The sequence below is a fragment of the Hemicordylus capensis genome, chromosome 2 (genome assembly GCF_027244095.1).
Source record: "Hemicordylus capensis ecotype Gifberg chromosome 2, rHemCap1.1.pri, whole genome shotgun sequence".
Classification (NCBI taxonomy): Eukaryota; Metazoa; Chordata; class Lepidosauria; order Squamata; family Cordylidae; genus Hemicordylus; species Hemicordylus capensis.
Window position 1 is genome coordinate 202113136 of NC_069658.1, and position 14402 is coordinate 202127537.

Here is a 14402-nt window from a genome sequence, read left to right on the forward strand (position 1 = left end):
ATGCGGATGACACTCAGCTCTATCTCTCCTTGTCATCTGATCCTAGGGAGGCGGTGGATGTCCTGAATCGGGGGTTGGAGGCCGTGATGGGTTGGATGCGGGCTAACAAACTGAAACTGAATCCGGATAAGACGGAGGTACTGTTGGTCAGTAGGAGAGCCAATCGGGATGAGGAGATTTTACCGGTTCTGGATGGGGTTGCACTCCCCTTGAAGGAGCAAGTACGCAGCTTGGGGGTACTACTGGACCCGGCTCTGCTTTTAGAGGCTCAGGTGGAGGCGGTGGCCAGGGGTGCCTTTGCACGGCTTCGGCTGGTGCGCCAGCTGCGTCCCTTTCTCGAGAAGGCAGATCTGGCCACGGTTACCCACGCCTTAGTCACGTCGCGGCTGGATTACTGTAACGCGCTCTACGTGGGGCTGCCCTTGAAGAATATCCGGAAACTGCAGCTAGCGCAAAACGCGGCAGCGAGGGTTTTATCCAGAGCTGCCCGTTGGGAACATATCACCCCCATTTTGAAAGAGCTGCACTGGCTGCCGGTTCGTTTCCGGGTCCAATTCAAGGTGCTGGTTTTGACCTTTAAAGCCCTAAACGGTTTGGGCCCAGGGTATTTGAGGGACCGCCTGCTCCCAAGGGTTGCTGCCCGCTGGACGAGGACATCTGAGGGGGCCCTGCTCCGGGTGCCGACAATGAGGTAGGCCTGGTTGTCGTGCACTCGGGACAGGGCCTTCTCTGTTGCTGCCCCCAGACTCTGGAATGCTCTCCCAGTGGCCATTCGTTCCTCGGACTCCATCACGGCTTTTAGAAAGCTTTTAAAGACTTGGCTTTTTACCCAGGCTTTTACATGATTGTTTTTTACTGCAGCTTCTCTGTGTTCCTATTTGTTGTGTTGTTTTTATGCCTGTTTTTATATGTTTTTGTACTTTTAACATGATGTTTTTATTGTGTTTTTATTGTATGTTTTTAACTTTTGTAAACCGCCTTGGGGTTATCTTTTTAATGAAAGGCGGTATATAAATGCAAAAATAAATAAATAAATAAATAAAATAAATGAGTGGGATTCAAGCCACTCATACATAGATAGGGCCAGATTTCAGTGGCAAAATACATGTTTGAAGGTCCCAGGTTCACTCCCTGGCATCTCCAGATAGGGCTAGGAAAAATCTCCACCTAAAACCTCAGAGAGCTGCTGCCAGTCAGTGTAGACAGATCCTGAGCTAGATGGATCAATTGCTTGATTCAGTGTAAATTCAAGTTATACTTTATTCAAATGGCTTGATTCAAAACAAATCCAGTATATTCAGATTAGGCTTGTGTAGATGATGATGTGTGCAGCAGGGTTTCCAGCCTTTGGGCTGGGTTGACACTTGTACATAATTTGATTTATTCAAACAGCCATAGTCACACATTATATTAAACACAGTATATATAGGTACAGATCTGTACACCAGTACAGTTATTAACACATTCTGTTGAATACAGTACACTTCCTATCGGTACCATGCATGTGAGGAGCCTGTACTCAAGTTCACCTTTAAAATAAACACAGGTAGTCATTCACACACGACTTCACAAACACACACACACATACGTACAGACATCTGTACACTCAAAAAACATAATAAGGCTGTTCACACGAGCAGCCCTACCCAGGCTTGCACAGTCCTATCAGGAAGTGATGGGATCATGGCCAATTCCAAGGCTGCCCCGCCAGGTCACCCAATGTTTTCACTTGGGCTTTTGCCCAGGTAGAAGCAGAGCTGCACCTAGATAATTTTGGAGCCTGGACCTAAAGGCCTTTGGAGCCCCCCCACCCCCATATTAAGCATAATCATCCTCTGCCAGCTGACCATACCATAAAGAGGATTCGGCGGCCCCAGGGGCTGTGGAGGCCCTGGACTTTGGCCCCGAAGTCCAGGGGTAAGAGCACCTCTGAGTAGAAGGGCATTAGCACACCCTTCTCCCTGGGTCCCCAGTCATGTGTTGCTGGGGCTGCCTGCAGCCCAAGCAGATTCAGAGCCAGGGGGGCGAGAGCACCCAGCTCTGGGGATATCCCTCTATGCACCATGCGCCTTGCGTTGCGGGATTTCTGGAAGCCGGGCTACATTTCCCCGGCCTCCAGATGGCCGCATGGCTTCTAGCAGAGCCACTCTTGTGGGTGTGTGAGCTGCTTGGCAAGGAACTGAGAGAGATCATCTAGGGAGAAGGTAGGTGCTAACCTGCCTTCCCCCTCCCCATTGCACTTATAGGGGATTTGAAGGACCTTAATGTCTGAATAGGGCTAATGTGATTACTGTACACTTGGTGAGTAGTAACAGCTGGTGAATTGACTCCAGTGAAAAGCATCATATCTTAGGTAACATAAAAGTTCTTTCTATGATGTTAGTTCTGAGATGGCCCATTCACATGCACAGGTCATCACTTGATATTGTAATCACCCAGTGGTGATCATGCTCTTGTGTAATGTAGTCATTTATCTTTTACCCCCTCACTCTTTTTTTTGCTATGATTACTGACAGGGTGATTGGGGAACATGTGGGTGTATTTCTCTGTTGCGCATAGGTAATTAGCTAGACAACAGAGCTTGTGTTTCCCCCAGTTCTTCCCTCCCTGGCTACTGTGGTAGAGGAAAATGCATTTCCTCTTTACACATGTTACAAGTACAGGAGGACCTCGTTACTCATGGAGCTGGCATCTGCAGTTTCATGTATCCATGGTCGAGTAACTGGCAACCTCAGTATACATGAGAAAACAATAGTGGGGAAAGGGTTAAATCTGCATATCTGCGGATTGGGGGTGGCCGGAAATGACCTCTGAGGTCATTTCCAGTCATCGTTTTGTGCTCAGAAGCCATTTTGTGGCTCACTTTAAAAGAAAAAGAAAATAATAATTTTTTGCAAAAGAATGGTTGAATTTAGTCTCTTGGGGGGCATTGCTGGTCCTGCAGAGCAGGACCAGCAATGGGGTGTTTTTTCACTGTCCCCCCACCCTTAGGAACCTAACCCCTGTATTTCCATTGCCCGGTGCCTCGGCATCTGCGGCACTAGCTGAGAACGGAATCCCTGCGAATACCAAGGTTTCCCTGTAGTATGTTGGGGAAGGAGAGGGCAGCACAAGGATGGGGCAGGCAAAGCCTGGACAAAGTATGCAGAGGAAGCTTGGGCTCACTCCTCCTACACTGGGGGTAGATTTGGCCCTCCAACCAAATCTAATGACCACTGGTTTACCTGGGGGGGTGGGAAGGGAAAGGGAAAGGGGGAAAAAGATAGATAGATAGATAGAGAGAGAGAGAGAGAGAGAGAGAGAGAGAGAGAGAGAGAGAGAGAGAGAGATCACAGAAAAATAGCAAGCCTCAGTGGTGAAATTCTCAGCTTAAAATGAGTGACAATATAACTCACCTTAGAACATAAGAACATGAGAACAGCCCTTCTGGATCAGGCCCAAGGCCCATCTAGTCCAGCATCCTGTTTCACACACCAGATGCCGCTGGAAACCTAGAGGCAAGAGCTGAGGGCATGCCTGCTGTTACTCCTCTGCAACTGGTATTCAGAGGCATCCTGCCTCTGAGGCTGGAGGTGGCCTATAGCCATTAATAGACCTCTCCTCCATGAAGTTATTCAAACACCTCTAAAGCCATCCGGGTTGTTGACTGTCACCACATCTTGTGGCAGAGAATTCGACAAACTGATTATGAGTTGTGTGAAAAAGTACTTCCGTTTATTGGTCCTAATTTTCTTGGCAATCAATTTCTGTTTCGCACAGTGGCCCACCAGATGCCACCTTCAGATGCTGTCATAGGACAAGATGCCTCAAGTCAAGAGAACCACCCAAGTCTTCCCAGAAGTAGCTAAGATGAAACATAGTAATAATGATATATAGCATATATAGTGTGTTTGTTCAAAGTATTTTACATAAGGTCTGCTTCCTTTGATCTCATAACAACCAAGCATTGGCCTAGGGCTTTTAATGTCGATCCTGCTTCCTAGTGGGGTGGGGAAGTGACCAATTAGTCCAGGCCCTGAGGCTGTATAAACCATTAATAGACAGAGAAATGTTGGAGAAGCTCATCCACCACTTTTCCAGGGTTACTGAAAGATAGGGTGGCTAGGTGCACATCACCAGAAAAGAGGAAACTCACTGCCAAAAAGAAAACACAAGATGATGCAAATCTGCATACAATTTGCATGTGCCAATGTGCATGTCTAGATGCAAATTTTGAAATGATTGCTAAAACCTCAATAGAAATACTGTACAACTCACCATAGTGGGGAAGAATGTGACCAAGTAATCTGTGTACCTGCTTAGGCTGTTTGTTCAGGAACTTCTCAAAACTCCTGCTTTCTTTCCCTTCTTAGGGTTCCCAAACCTCAAATGTGAAATGCCTGCAAAGAAACGTTTGGACATCTATCTATCTATCTATCTATCTGCAATTTGGGGTGCTGAAAGCCTTCTCAAGGAATTGTCATGCATGCAGCTTTTATTCAAGTGAAACAAGAAGGTCATTCACACAATGAAAAACTGAGGTTGTTCTCATGCACTCCCTAACCCCAGGCTAGGGAAGCCCAGCCTGTGTTAGGTGGCACATGAGAACCTCTGGGATTGGGCCTGATCCCGGCAGGGGAGTGCCACCTAGCCCAGCTTTTTAACCTGCTTTTAGCCTGAGTTAAAGACTCAAGCAAGTATTCAGCCCCAGCAGACACAGAGACAGGCGCCTGTCTCCTGGAGGAATCCCCCAATGCACCATGCATTTTGCACACTGCATTGTGGGATATCCGGAGGCTGAGGCGCATCATCCCAGCCTCCAGAGCTCCATGTTGCACCATGCAGTGTAGATCATCTGGGAGTGTGGTCCACGCTCCCAGAAACATTCCAGTGATTGTCTGAGAGGGAAGGTGAGTTGGGCAAGCCTCCCCCTGGCCATTCCCATAATGTGAATGGCCCCACAGTGTTCTACCCAGGTTTGGGAACTGTGTGTGCTCCCAATTTTCATTTGTGTGGCAGCAAGGTAGGGAGAAAACTTGGGTAGAAATGATTGTGTGGAAGCAAAGTAGGAGGAAAACCTGGGTTTCCCCACACACAGCTCCCAAACCTGAGTAGAACACAGTTTTGTATTGTGTGAATGACCTCACGCAATAACAAAATTATAGGTGTTACTTTCATTATTATACACAAGTAAATTTTAGCCCGTTGAATAACGGGCGCTAGGAAGGGAAGGGGCCGATAACCGCTCTCCCGCCCTCCCAGCTGCCCGACTTACCCTTCCCCGCACCCCCCCCAAAGGAATAAGGGCCTCCGCGGCCGCCGGAACTGCCCTCCCGCCCTCCCAGCTGCCCGAGCCCTACTCACCCGAGTCAGCCCGCAAGAGCCGGGCGAAGTTCAAGCATGTTTTCAAAAGGTCCAGAGAGGAGCTCGCAAACAGAGCTCCTCTCTGTGCTAAGTCTCTTCCCGAACTGTCGGGAAGAGACTTAGCACAGAGAGGAGCTCTGTCCGCGAGCTCCTCTCTGGACCTTTTGAAAACATGCTTGCACTTCGCCCGGCTCTTGCGGGCTGACTCGGGTGAGTAGGGCTCGGGCAGCTGGGAGGGCGGGAGGGCAGTTCCGGCGGCCGCGGAGGCCCTTATTCCTTTGGGGGGGGTGCGGGGAAGGGTAAGTCGGGCAGCTGGGAGGGCGGGAAGGTGGATATCGGCTGTGGCGGCGCCGCCGCCAGCCTCTATGCTGCGGCTGGTCTCCCCGGCCAGGCAAGGGCCCCAAGCCGCCCGGCTGTGGCGGCGGCGCCAGGCCTCGGTGGCGGCTCTGCCGCCACCTCGGCCGGCTTCCCCCGCCGCCTCCTCCCCCCGCCCGGCTTCGGCGGCGCGGCCATGGCTCCGCCGCCGCCTTGGCCGCGCCGCGTCCTCTGGCCGAGGCAGCAGCTTTGCCGCCGCCTCGGCCAGTGTCCCCCGCCGCAGCTTATCCGGCTTCTTCGGGCGGCCACTTCTGGCCGCCCAAGATGGCCGCCGGGTGCTGGCGGTCGTGTCTCCCTTGGACTGTTCTGAGCGTGCGCTCCGCGCACGCGCAGAACAGTCGAGGCACGAACGCACGCTTGGTGTCCGTCCACGGACGGACACCAAGCGTTTTATTAGAGAGGATTGTAGCATCACCTTAGAATTCCCGCTCAAAATTATGGGGAGGAGAATCCTCAGATTTCAGGTGCATGCAAAGAAATGCCTGGACAGATTTCTCTGCAGTTTGGCCAAGAAATGGCAAAGTTATTGATGTTTTTCTCCCTCACTCACTGAACACGTGTCCTTCAATCTGTGACTGCTGCTACTTTAAAGGCAGTAACCATGCAGTAAAGCCTGCTGTGTGAAAAACGCCCTAGGTGCTTTCCAGATTGCACACTACCACAGTGTCCTGGGCGCTTTCCAGATTAGACCCTGAAACAGGGTCACAGTGGATCTTGTAAGTATGCTTCCACACTTTGTGACACCGCAATCCCTATGCTGATAGCAGGGTGCCATTCACATTTCCAATGCCTTGTTTCGAATTTAATCGCTGCAATATAGTGCTATGACGTTGTGTATCTGGTGTTAAAAGGTTGCTGTTTTTTCAGGTTGTTAGTTTCCGCGACACTGCTTCCCCTGCTGTTTATGTTTCAAATGTGATTTGCCTGAACAGAAGCATTTTGCTGCTATTGAGGAGCTAATCTGGAAAGCGCCATGGTGGTTGTGTCCTTCTATACTGCCTGTGTCTTGACATTGCAGTCCCTGAGCTGTGTAAGCAAGGTGCCCTCCACATTTCCAATGCCTTCTTTTGTGTTTTATTGCTGCGTTACAGCCCTATAACGTCACATCTGCATTGCAAAAGAATAGCTGTATTTGCCCGTTGTAGGAGGCGATGGAGTTCAATTGCGGTTTTAAATCAGCACCCCAAAACATCGCAATTTACACCACTTTTTGCGGTGTAAAGCTCGCGGTCTGGAAACTACCCTGGAGAGCGACTTGAAATAATCTTGGACATTACCAGCAGCAGCTCCCAAGCGATCAAATGCCCACCCCTGATGCAGATAAAGGAGACAGAGAGAAACTGATTAACAGGAGATTTCGGACAGACAATAGAAGTACTTATTCATACAACTCATAATTCTGGAATTTGCTGCCATCAGATGTGGTGATGCCTACTAGCTTAGATAGCTTTAAAAGGGACCTTGACAATTCATGGAGAAGAGATCTATCAAAGTCTACCAACCATGATGGCTAATTGGAACCCCCATGTTCAGAGGCAGGATATCAAAGAATCATGCACTTCTTTCTTGTTTGTTTCTTAAAGCTGCCTGGCTGACCACTGTTGGAAGCAGAATACTAGCTTAGGTGGACCCTTGTCCTCCTTATGTTTTTACCAACTTAAAGAATAGAGAGTGCATAAGGAAAGAGGCAACATCTGAGTTTAGTAAAACTCCATTCAGTGGAATGACTCCTCAGGGGCCTATATAATCTAATCTGCTCACATGTTTGCTGAGGTAAATATTTGACAGTTCTCATATGCCATACATTCTTCACTCCACTGAAGTCAGAGAGCGAGGAGGACAGGCCCTGTGAAGTGTTCATAGTTCCCCTCAGAGGAAGAGACTCTGGCCCCAAAGCAGCTTTACTAAAAGACAGCCAAGCATCTCCTCCCTAGCCTCCATCTCTCCCGAGCCTCTGTCCCATAAATCTCCCTGAGCTTTATTTAAATAACTGGAAAGTGAGGCCCTTTGTTCAGAAAATAGCTGCGTGGAGCAGCCCGGGTGCAGATAATGAGCCGGGGAGCTATATTGGTCAGTAACATTCGCCGAACTTTCCATATTTATATTCCAAAGCTAATTATGGTTTGTGTGTTCACTCAAAATGATGATTCATCTAAACCAAGCCTGGGCCACAGAGCAATGGCAGGCCCGGCACAGAGAAGGGACTGCCCTGCCTGTTCCACCAAAAAGGAATCATGCCCCCTCTCTCCCCACCCCACCCCGCCCCACCCCCCCACCAACAGGCACACCCATCCTACTCCAACACATCCTGCTTGCCACATCGCTTCCTTGCACTGAAAGCTAGTTGCTGGCAGAGCTGGTTAGAAGCGTCCCAGGATGTAAAGGTCCAGGCGTGATCGCAAGGCAAACAGGATACACTTGATAGATAACAGCCACTGTTCCCTCGAAGGCAGGCACATATGCGCGTGCTCACACATTTCTTGATGTCCGCTCAGTTCATTTTAGATCCCTCTCAGATTGAATCAGGGAGGTCCCACTCTGAATGCACATGTGCACGCATTGCCTTGATACTGCCGCCCAGAACAAAACTCATTCCACACACAGATGAACAAAATTAGAGTACTGATAACAGCATTTAGGCAGCATGTTTCCTGAGTCCCCAAAGCACATCACACGCGCTATCCTAATAATCTTTACAGCAATCCTGCAAAGTAGGTCAATTTTATTATTATCCATTTTATTATTATCTATATTACAGATGGGGAGCTGAAGCACAAAGTGGCTGTCCACAGGCCATGTAAGTAATGCTCATGGCTGAGATAAGATTTGGACTAGAGGCTTCCCAGCTCACATTTATATCCATTTGCTACACCAGCTCTGATAAAGATAGGTAGGAAAACAGAAAGTGCTTGATTTTAAAATCAAACTGTGCTGGGCTGAAAGTCATGTCCACTTATCGAGGCCACTTCCAGACAGAATGTTTAGTCTGGGCTTGTCACGCCGTCTTGTTCACTCACTCTTTACGGAGGGTTCAAATGATGTCCTCATCCATCTATTGTTTCCCACACTCAAATGGTCACATTATTGACAACGTTTTTCTAGCTTTTTTGCGAAGAGAGGTGGTTGGTTTTAACTCTTCTTGCCCTGCCCTGGCTGCCTTGTTATTTGCATCACTCACCACGGCATTAACTCGAGGTGCATGGCCTGCTATTCATTGTGTTGGGGATTATCTTTTTTGGTGGGGAAAAGGCCGTACCATTATTTCATTTTGTTTAAATTGAATTGTTTTGGGACTTAACACCATATTGACTTAGTACCAACAGTGTACTGGTGCCAATGCTCTATTATTGCTTATACTGGTTAGAGCTTGCATTGTATTAATGCCTATATTTACCTTATTTAGGTAAGGGTAAAGGGAAACACCCAAACAGCTGTGAATCAATGAGCTGGGTCTCACGATCAGTGAGACCTGGTTTTGGAGAGTGCGTGGGGAGAGCGAGCTAAGCCCGCTCTCCCGCACATGAGCAGGGAGGGAGCCCTGGGTGGCCAGATCGGCCGCCCACACAATGGCCAGCTCCGTGACAGAGCCGGCGGGGGCTGGGGAGCTCGGGGGCCGCGCAGCCCCCGGAGCTCCAGTATGCCCTGTGTGAGCATGCAGGGCATACGGGGGAAACCCCTGGAACCAGGAGGAGGCTTTTCGCCTCCCCTCCGGGGGTCTACTTGTGAGTAACTACAGCGCAGAGCCGCACTGCAGCTATTCACGATCTTTAAAACCAGGTTTGCGGAGCGGTTGCTCCGCAAACCTGGTTTTAGGGCAGGGGTAGTTAGGCAGGTTACCTGGCTAGGAAGCACTGGGCTCACAGCTGAGTCCAGTGGTTCACACGATGGGGTGAAATCGGGCTAGCCTCCGCTAGCCCGATTTCGCCCCGTCGTGTGAATAGCCTCAATATGTCAATGGGCCAGTTCAGACATCACACAAGACCAAAATGAAACTTTGGTTTCATGTGCCATTTCTCAGTCTCAAGTGTACGTTAGGGATGTGCACAAACTGAGGTTCATGCACAAGTTCAGGCACTGCCCAGGGGGGGTGCAGCAAGTGGGATCTTTAAAAAGGAGGAGAGGAGAGCAGGTCCTTACCTGCTGTCCACTGCCCCAGCTTCCTGCCGCTGTGGCGCTCCTCCCAAGAACCCACGCACGGTGCCAGCATGCACATGGCATGCACGGATGCCATGTGCATGCTGGCACCATGCATGGGTTCTTGGGTTGAGCACCGCAGCAGCAGGAAGCTGCATGAGGTGGGGGAGAGCAAGTAAGGACCTGCTCTCCTCCTTTTTAAAGATCCCGCTCGCCGCTGAACCGGTTTGGACCTTGTCTGAACCAGTTCAGTGCCAAGGTTTGTGCACATCCCTACAGGATTCACCATGGTTGCCAGGTTTGGGCTGAAGAATAGGACTATATAAAGCTTCAGTGTTTGATATTATTTATAGGATATTTGGCCTGATTTAGCCAACAAAGCTTGATTCTGAGCCAAACCTCATATTGTCAATACCATCCAAACTGAAGCAACAATGGCCAAACGGAGCTGATTCATTTCCAGAGCGATTCAGCCACTTTGCCTCCCCTGCAATCTTGCTACCCTCTCCTGATCCCTGTAGATAATTATTGGGTATGGGCAAGAGACAGGACTGCATTCTTTTCTGTTTATCTGAAGGAGGAGAGCTGGTCTTGTGGTAGAAAGCATGAATTGTCCTCTTTGCTAAGCAGGGTCTACCCTGGTTTGCATTTGAATGGGAGACATGTGAGCACTGTAAGATATTCCCCCAGGGTATGGGGGCCGCTCTGGGTAGAGCACCTGCATCTCCAAGATAGGGCTGAGAAAAACTCCTGCCTGCAACCTTGGAGAAACCGCTGCCAGTATGCATAGACAGTACAGAGCTAGATGGATCAATGGTCTGACTCAGTATAAGACAGCTTCCTACATCCCTATGAGTGCAGAAAGGTAGCAGTGTCTTTCACAGTGTCATTTAAAAATTACTCCCAGAAGCTATCCCCACCACCTTCAGTCCTAGGAAAAGTGCAGGGTTTCCTGGGAACTGTAGTATTTTTGAGGGTTTTATTTTATTTTATTTTATTTTTACATGTATACCCCACTCTTATCTATCTATCTATCTATTTTATTGTTAAATTTATATACCGCCTTTCTTTAAAGCAATCCCAAGGCAGTTTACAGCAAAAAATTTAAACACAAGATGGTAAAAAAGACACAATTAAAATATTAAGTGAAAAAAATATTAAACAAATCTGATTAAAAATTTAAAACAAAAGCATAAAAGCAATACAGAGTATAAAGAGCAGCAGCAGAGAATCAAATAAATGCCTGGGCAAAAAGCCAAGATTTTACACTTTTTCTAAAAGCTGTGGTGGAGACCGAGGAGCGAATAGCCACTGGGAAAGCATTCCAGAGTCTGGGGGCAGCAACAGAGAAGGCCCTGTCCCACGTGCACGACAACCGAGCCTCCCTCATTGTCGGCACCTGGAGCAGAGCCCCCTCAGATGACCTCGTCAAGTGGGCAGTAACCCTTGGGAGCAGGCGGTCCCTCAGGTATCCCGGGCCCAAATCGTTAAGGGCTTTAAAGGTCAAAACCAGCACCTTGAATTGGACCCGGAAACAAACTGGTAGCCAGTGCAGCGCTTTCAAAATGGGTGTGATGTGCTCCCACTCAGCAGCTCCAGATAAAACCCTAGCTGCTGCATTTTGCACTAGCTGCAGTTTCCGGATATTCTTCAAGGGCAGCCCCACGTAGAGCACATTACAGTAATCCAGCCTTGACATGACTAAGGAAGGCATGGGTAACTGTGGCCAGATCTGCCTTCTCGAGAAAGGGACGCAGCTGGCGCACTAGCTGAAGATGTGCAAAGGTACATCTGGCCACCGCCTCCACCTGAGCTTCCAAAAGCAGAGCCGGGTCCAGTAATACCCCCAAGCTGCATACTTGCTCCTTCAAGGGGAGTGCAACCCCATTCAGAACCGGTAAAATCTCCTCATCCCGATTGGCTCTCCTACTGACCAACATTACCTCCGTCTTCTCCGGATTCAATTTCAGTTTGTTAGCCCACATCCAACCTATCACGGCCTCCAGCCCCCAATTCAGGACATCCACCGCCTCCCTAGAATCAGGCGACAAGGAGAGATAGAGCTGAGTGTCATCTGCATATTGCTGACAACTCAGTCCAAGTCCCCGGATGACCTCTCCCAGCGGTTTCATGTAGATGTTAAACAGCATGGGGGACAAGACCAAACCCTGCGGGACCCCACAGGTCAATGGCCATGGAGCCGAGCAGTAGTCCCCCAGCACCACTTTCTGGACCCTCCCTCCAAGAAAGGACCGGAACCACTGCAACGCAGTACCTCCAATTCCCATAAGGAATGGTGTACATTGGAGTTCAGTGTACTCTTCCTTCAAGGAGCCCAGAGTGGTGTACATGGTAATATTTATCCTCACAACAACCCTGTGAGGTAGGTTAGGCTGACTGAGAGATGCATGACTGTCCTAGAGTCACCCAGTAAGTTTCATGACTGAATGGGGATTTGAACTCAGGTTTCCAAAGTCCTAGTTCAACACACTAACCACTATACCATACCGGGTTGTGGCCATTCTGCAACCTCAGAAAATACTACAATTCCCAGGAAACCCTGTGTCTTTTCCAGGACTGTAGGGGAAACTGTAAACAAACACCCTGCCTCAGGGAGTAATTTTAAAATGATGCTATGGAAAATGCTGCCACCTTGCTGTAGAAATCATAACTTACTGTAAACATGAAAATGAAAACAGTGTGACCCTAAAGGGGTCAGGGGAGGGTTGTGTGGTGGAGGGGAGGCTGACCCTTCAGCTCCAAATTGAAAGCCAGATCTCCTCTCAAAGCCCTGAATCAATTGCCAGGGGGAGGGGGAGCACCAACATGCACAGCCCTACTGACAAATGAAGCCACCTAATGGCGCAGCAGGGAAATGACACTTGACTAGCAAGCCAGAGGTTCAAATCCCCGCTGGTATGTTTCCTAGTCTATGGGAAACACCTATATCAGGCAGCAGCAATATAGGAAGATGCTGAAAGGCATCATCTCATACTGCGCGGGAGATGGCCATGGCCAACCCCTCCTGTATTCTACCAAAGACAACCACAGGGCTCTGTGGGCGCCAGGAGTTGACACCGCCTCGACGGCACACCTTTCTTACTTTACTGACAAATGAGTGGATTCTCAATTCATCCCTAAATGGATAAATGGCTCTATGTGCAGTATTTGAGTCCACTGTTACCAGAGTCGGGCAGTATTTTCCACTGTCTGCATTAGGAAGTGTTCTCCATCATTTCCAACATGCATACCGGTGTATACTGGGATAGGAGCTCTGGGTCCCTGAAGACTGTGGAGTGTGTGCAAAGGAATGAGGTGGGCTTATTTTCATTCTCCCAGTTCCTTTCAGTAAAGCATATGCATAGTTTTCTGAATAGAAGATGACATAGCTCTTTTCTTAGAACATGGGAAGCTGCCTTATACTGAGTCAGACCCATTGGTCCATCTAGCGCAGTATTGTCTACACAGACTGGTAGCGGCTTCTCCAAGGTTGCAGGTAGGCGTCTTCCCCAGTCCAACGTGGAGATGCCAGGGATTGAACCTGGGACCTTCGATATGGAAAGCAGATGCTCTACCTCTGAGCTACTCTTGTTCTGCCTGTGAGTCTATTGCATTTTTGTCATTTTGCTATCCAAGCCATCTTGGGCATCTTACAATAGAAAGGTGGGTTACACAGATTAGAAATAAATAAATAGGCATGTTGCTCCTGTCAGAGCTGTTGGGTGCTTTGCAAGCTAAGCGAAGGCCTCCATCAACGGGCTTGCTAAAATGGAGATTGCAGGCTGGAACCCCATGAATCCAACAAAAATAGCTTCGGTGGTGCAGCCGTGTGGCCAAAGTTTGCAATCTGCCAGGCTGGCATGGGGAGGCTGGGTGGGTCTCACCCACTCCCCGTGGTGACCACACAGCCTGCAAAACAAGCAAGGAACAGAGTAGAGCCTGCCCAGCCCTGTGCGCAAAGGTATTTTTAGCCCAAGGCCTTGGTGCTAATTAGACAGTAGGTCAGAGGGAATCAGGGAAGGGGAGCAAACCACAGAGCTCTGAAGCCCAGCTTCCAGAACTTCAGAGGCTGTGTCCAAGCGACTGAAGGGCAAGTGCCGCGGCCTATGAGAATACAGTCTCTGTGAAGCACAGTGAGTGGGCGACCGTGATGGGTGTTGGTGCATGCTGAGGCCAGCTGTGGCTGTTGACAGAGAGAGTGTACAGGGTTTGCATCTGACTCTGCTTGTGTGTAACGAGTGCTCCCGCATCGTTTCCAGTCTCTGGCGTGTGTGTGCATGCAATATTGCAGTCAGGCCACACCCCGTAAGCATTGGGGTGGTCACACAGAATGGAGGGAGCAGAAGACCCCACTGTCTTCTAGGCAGGCTTGTGCTTGGGAGTCTGCTGAATCACACACAAGGCTGTGCAGTGTGTTGGCTCTGGGTCGAAAGCTGTGGAGTGGAGGGCATATCCGTTGCCTCGGTCTCTACTTTTATTTTCAGAGGTTATATGGGAGAATAAGCGTATACACACTTTTTAAAAAAAGCAACAGCACTCTGTTAATTAAA

General features: G+C 49.2%; 1 protein-coding gene across 2 annotated transcripts in view; it reads right to left on the minus strand.

Moving 5' to 3' along the window:
• The window catches only part of SP1 (Sp1 transcription factor), a 193398-nt gene that overhangs the window by 95778 nt on the left and 83218 nt on the right, over positions 1-14402 (minus strand). The gene's annotated exons all lie outside the window — the stretch shown is intronic.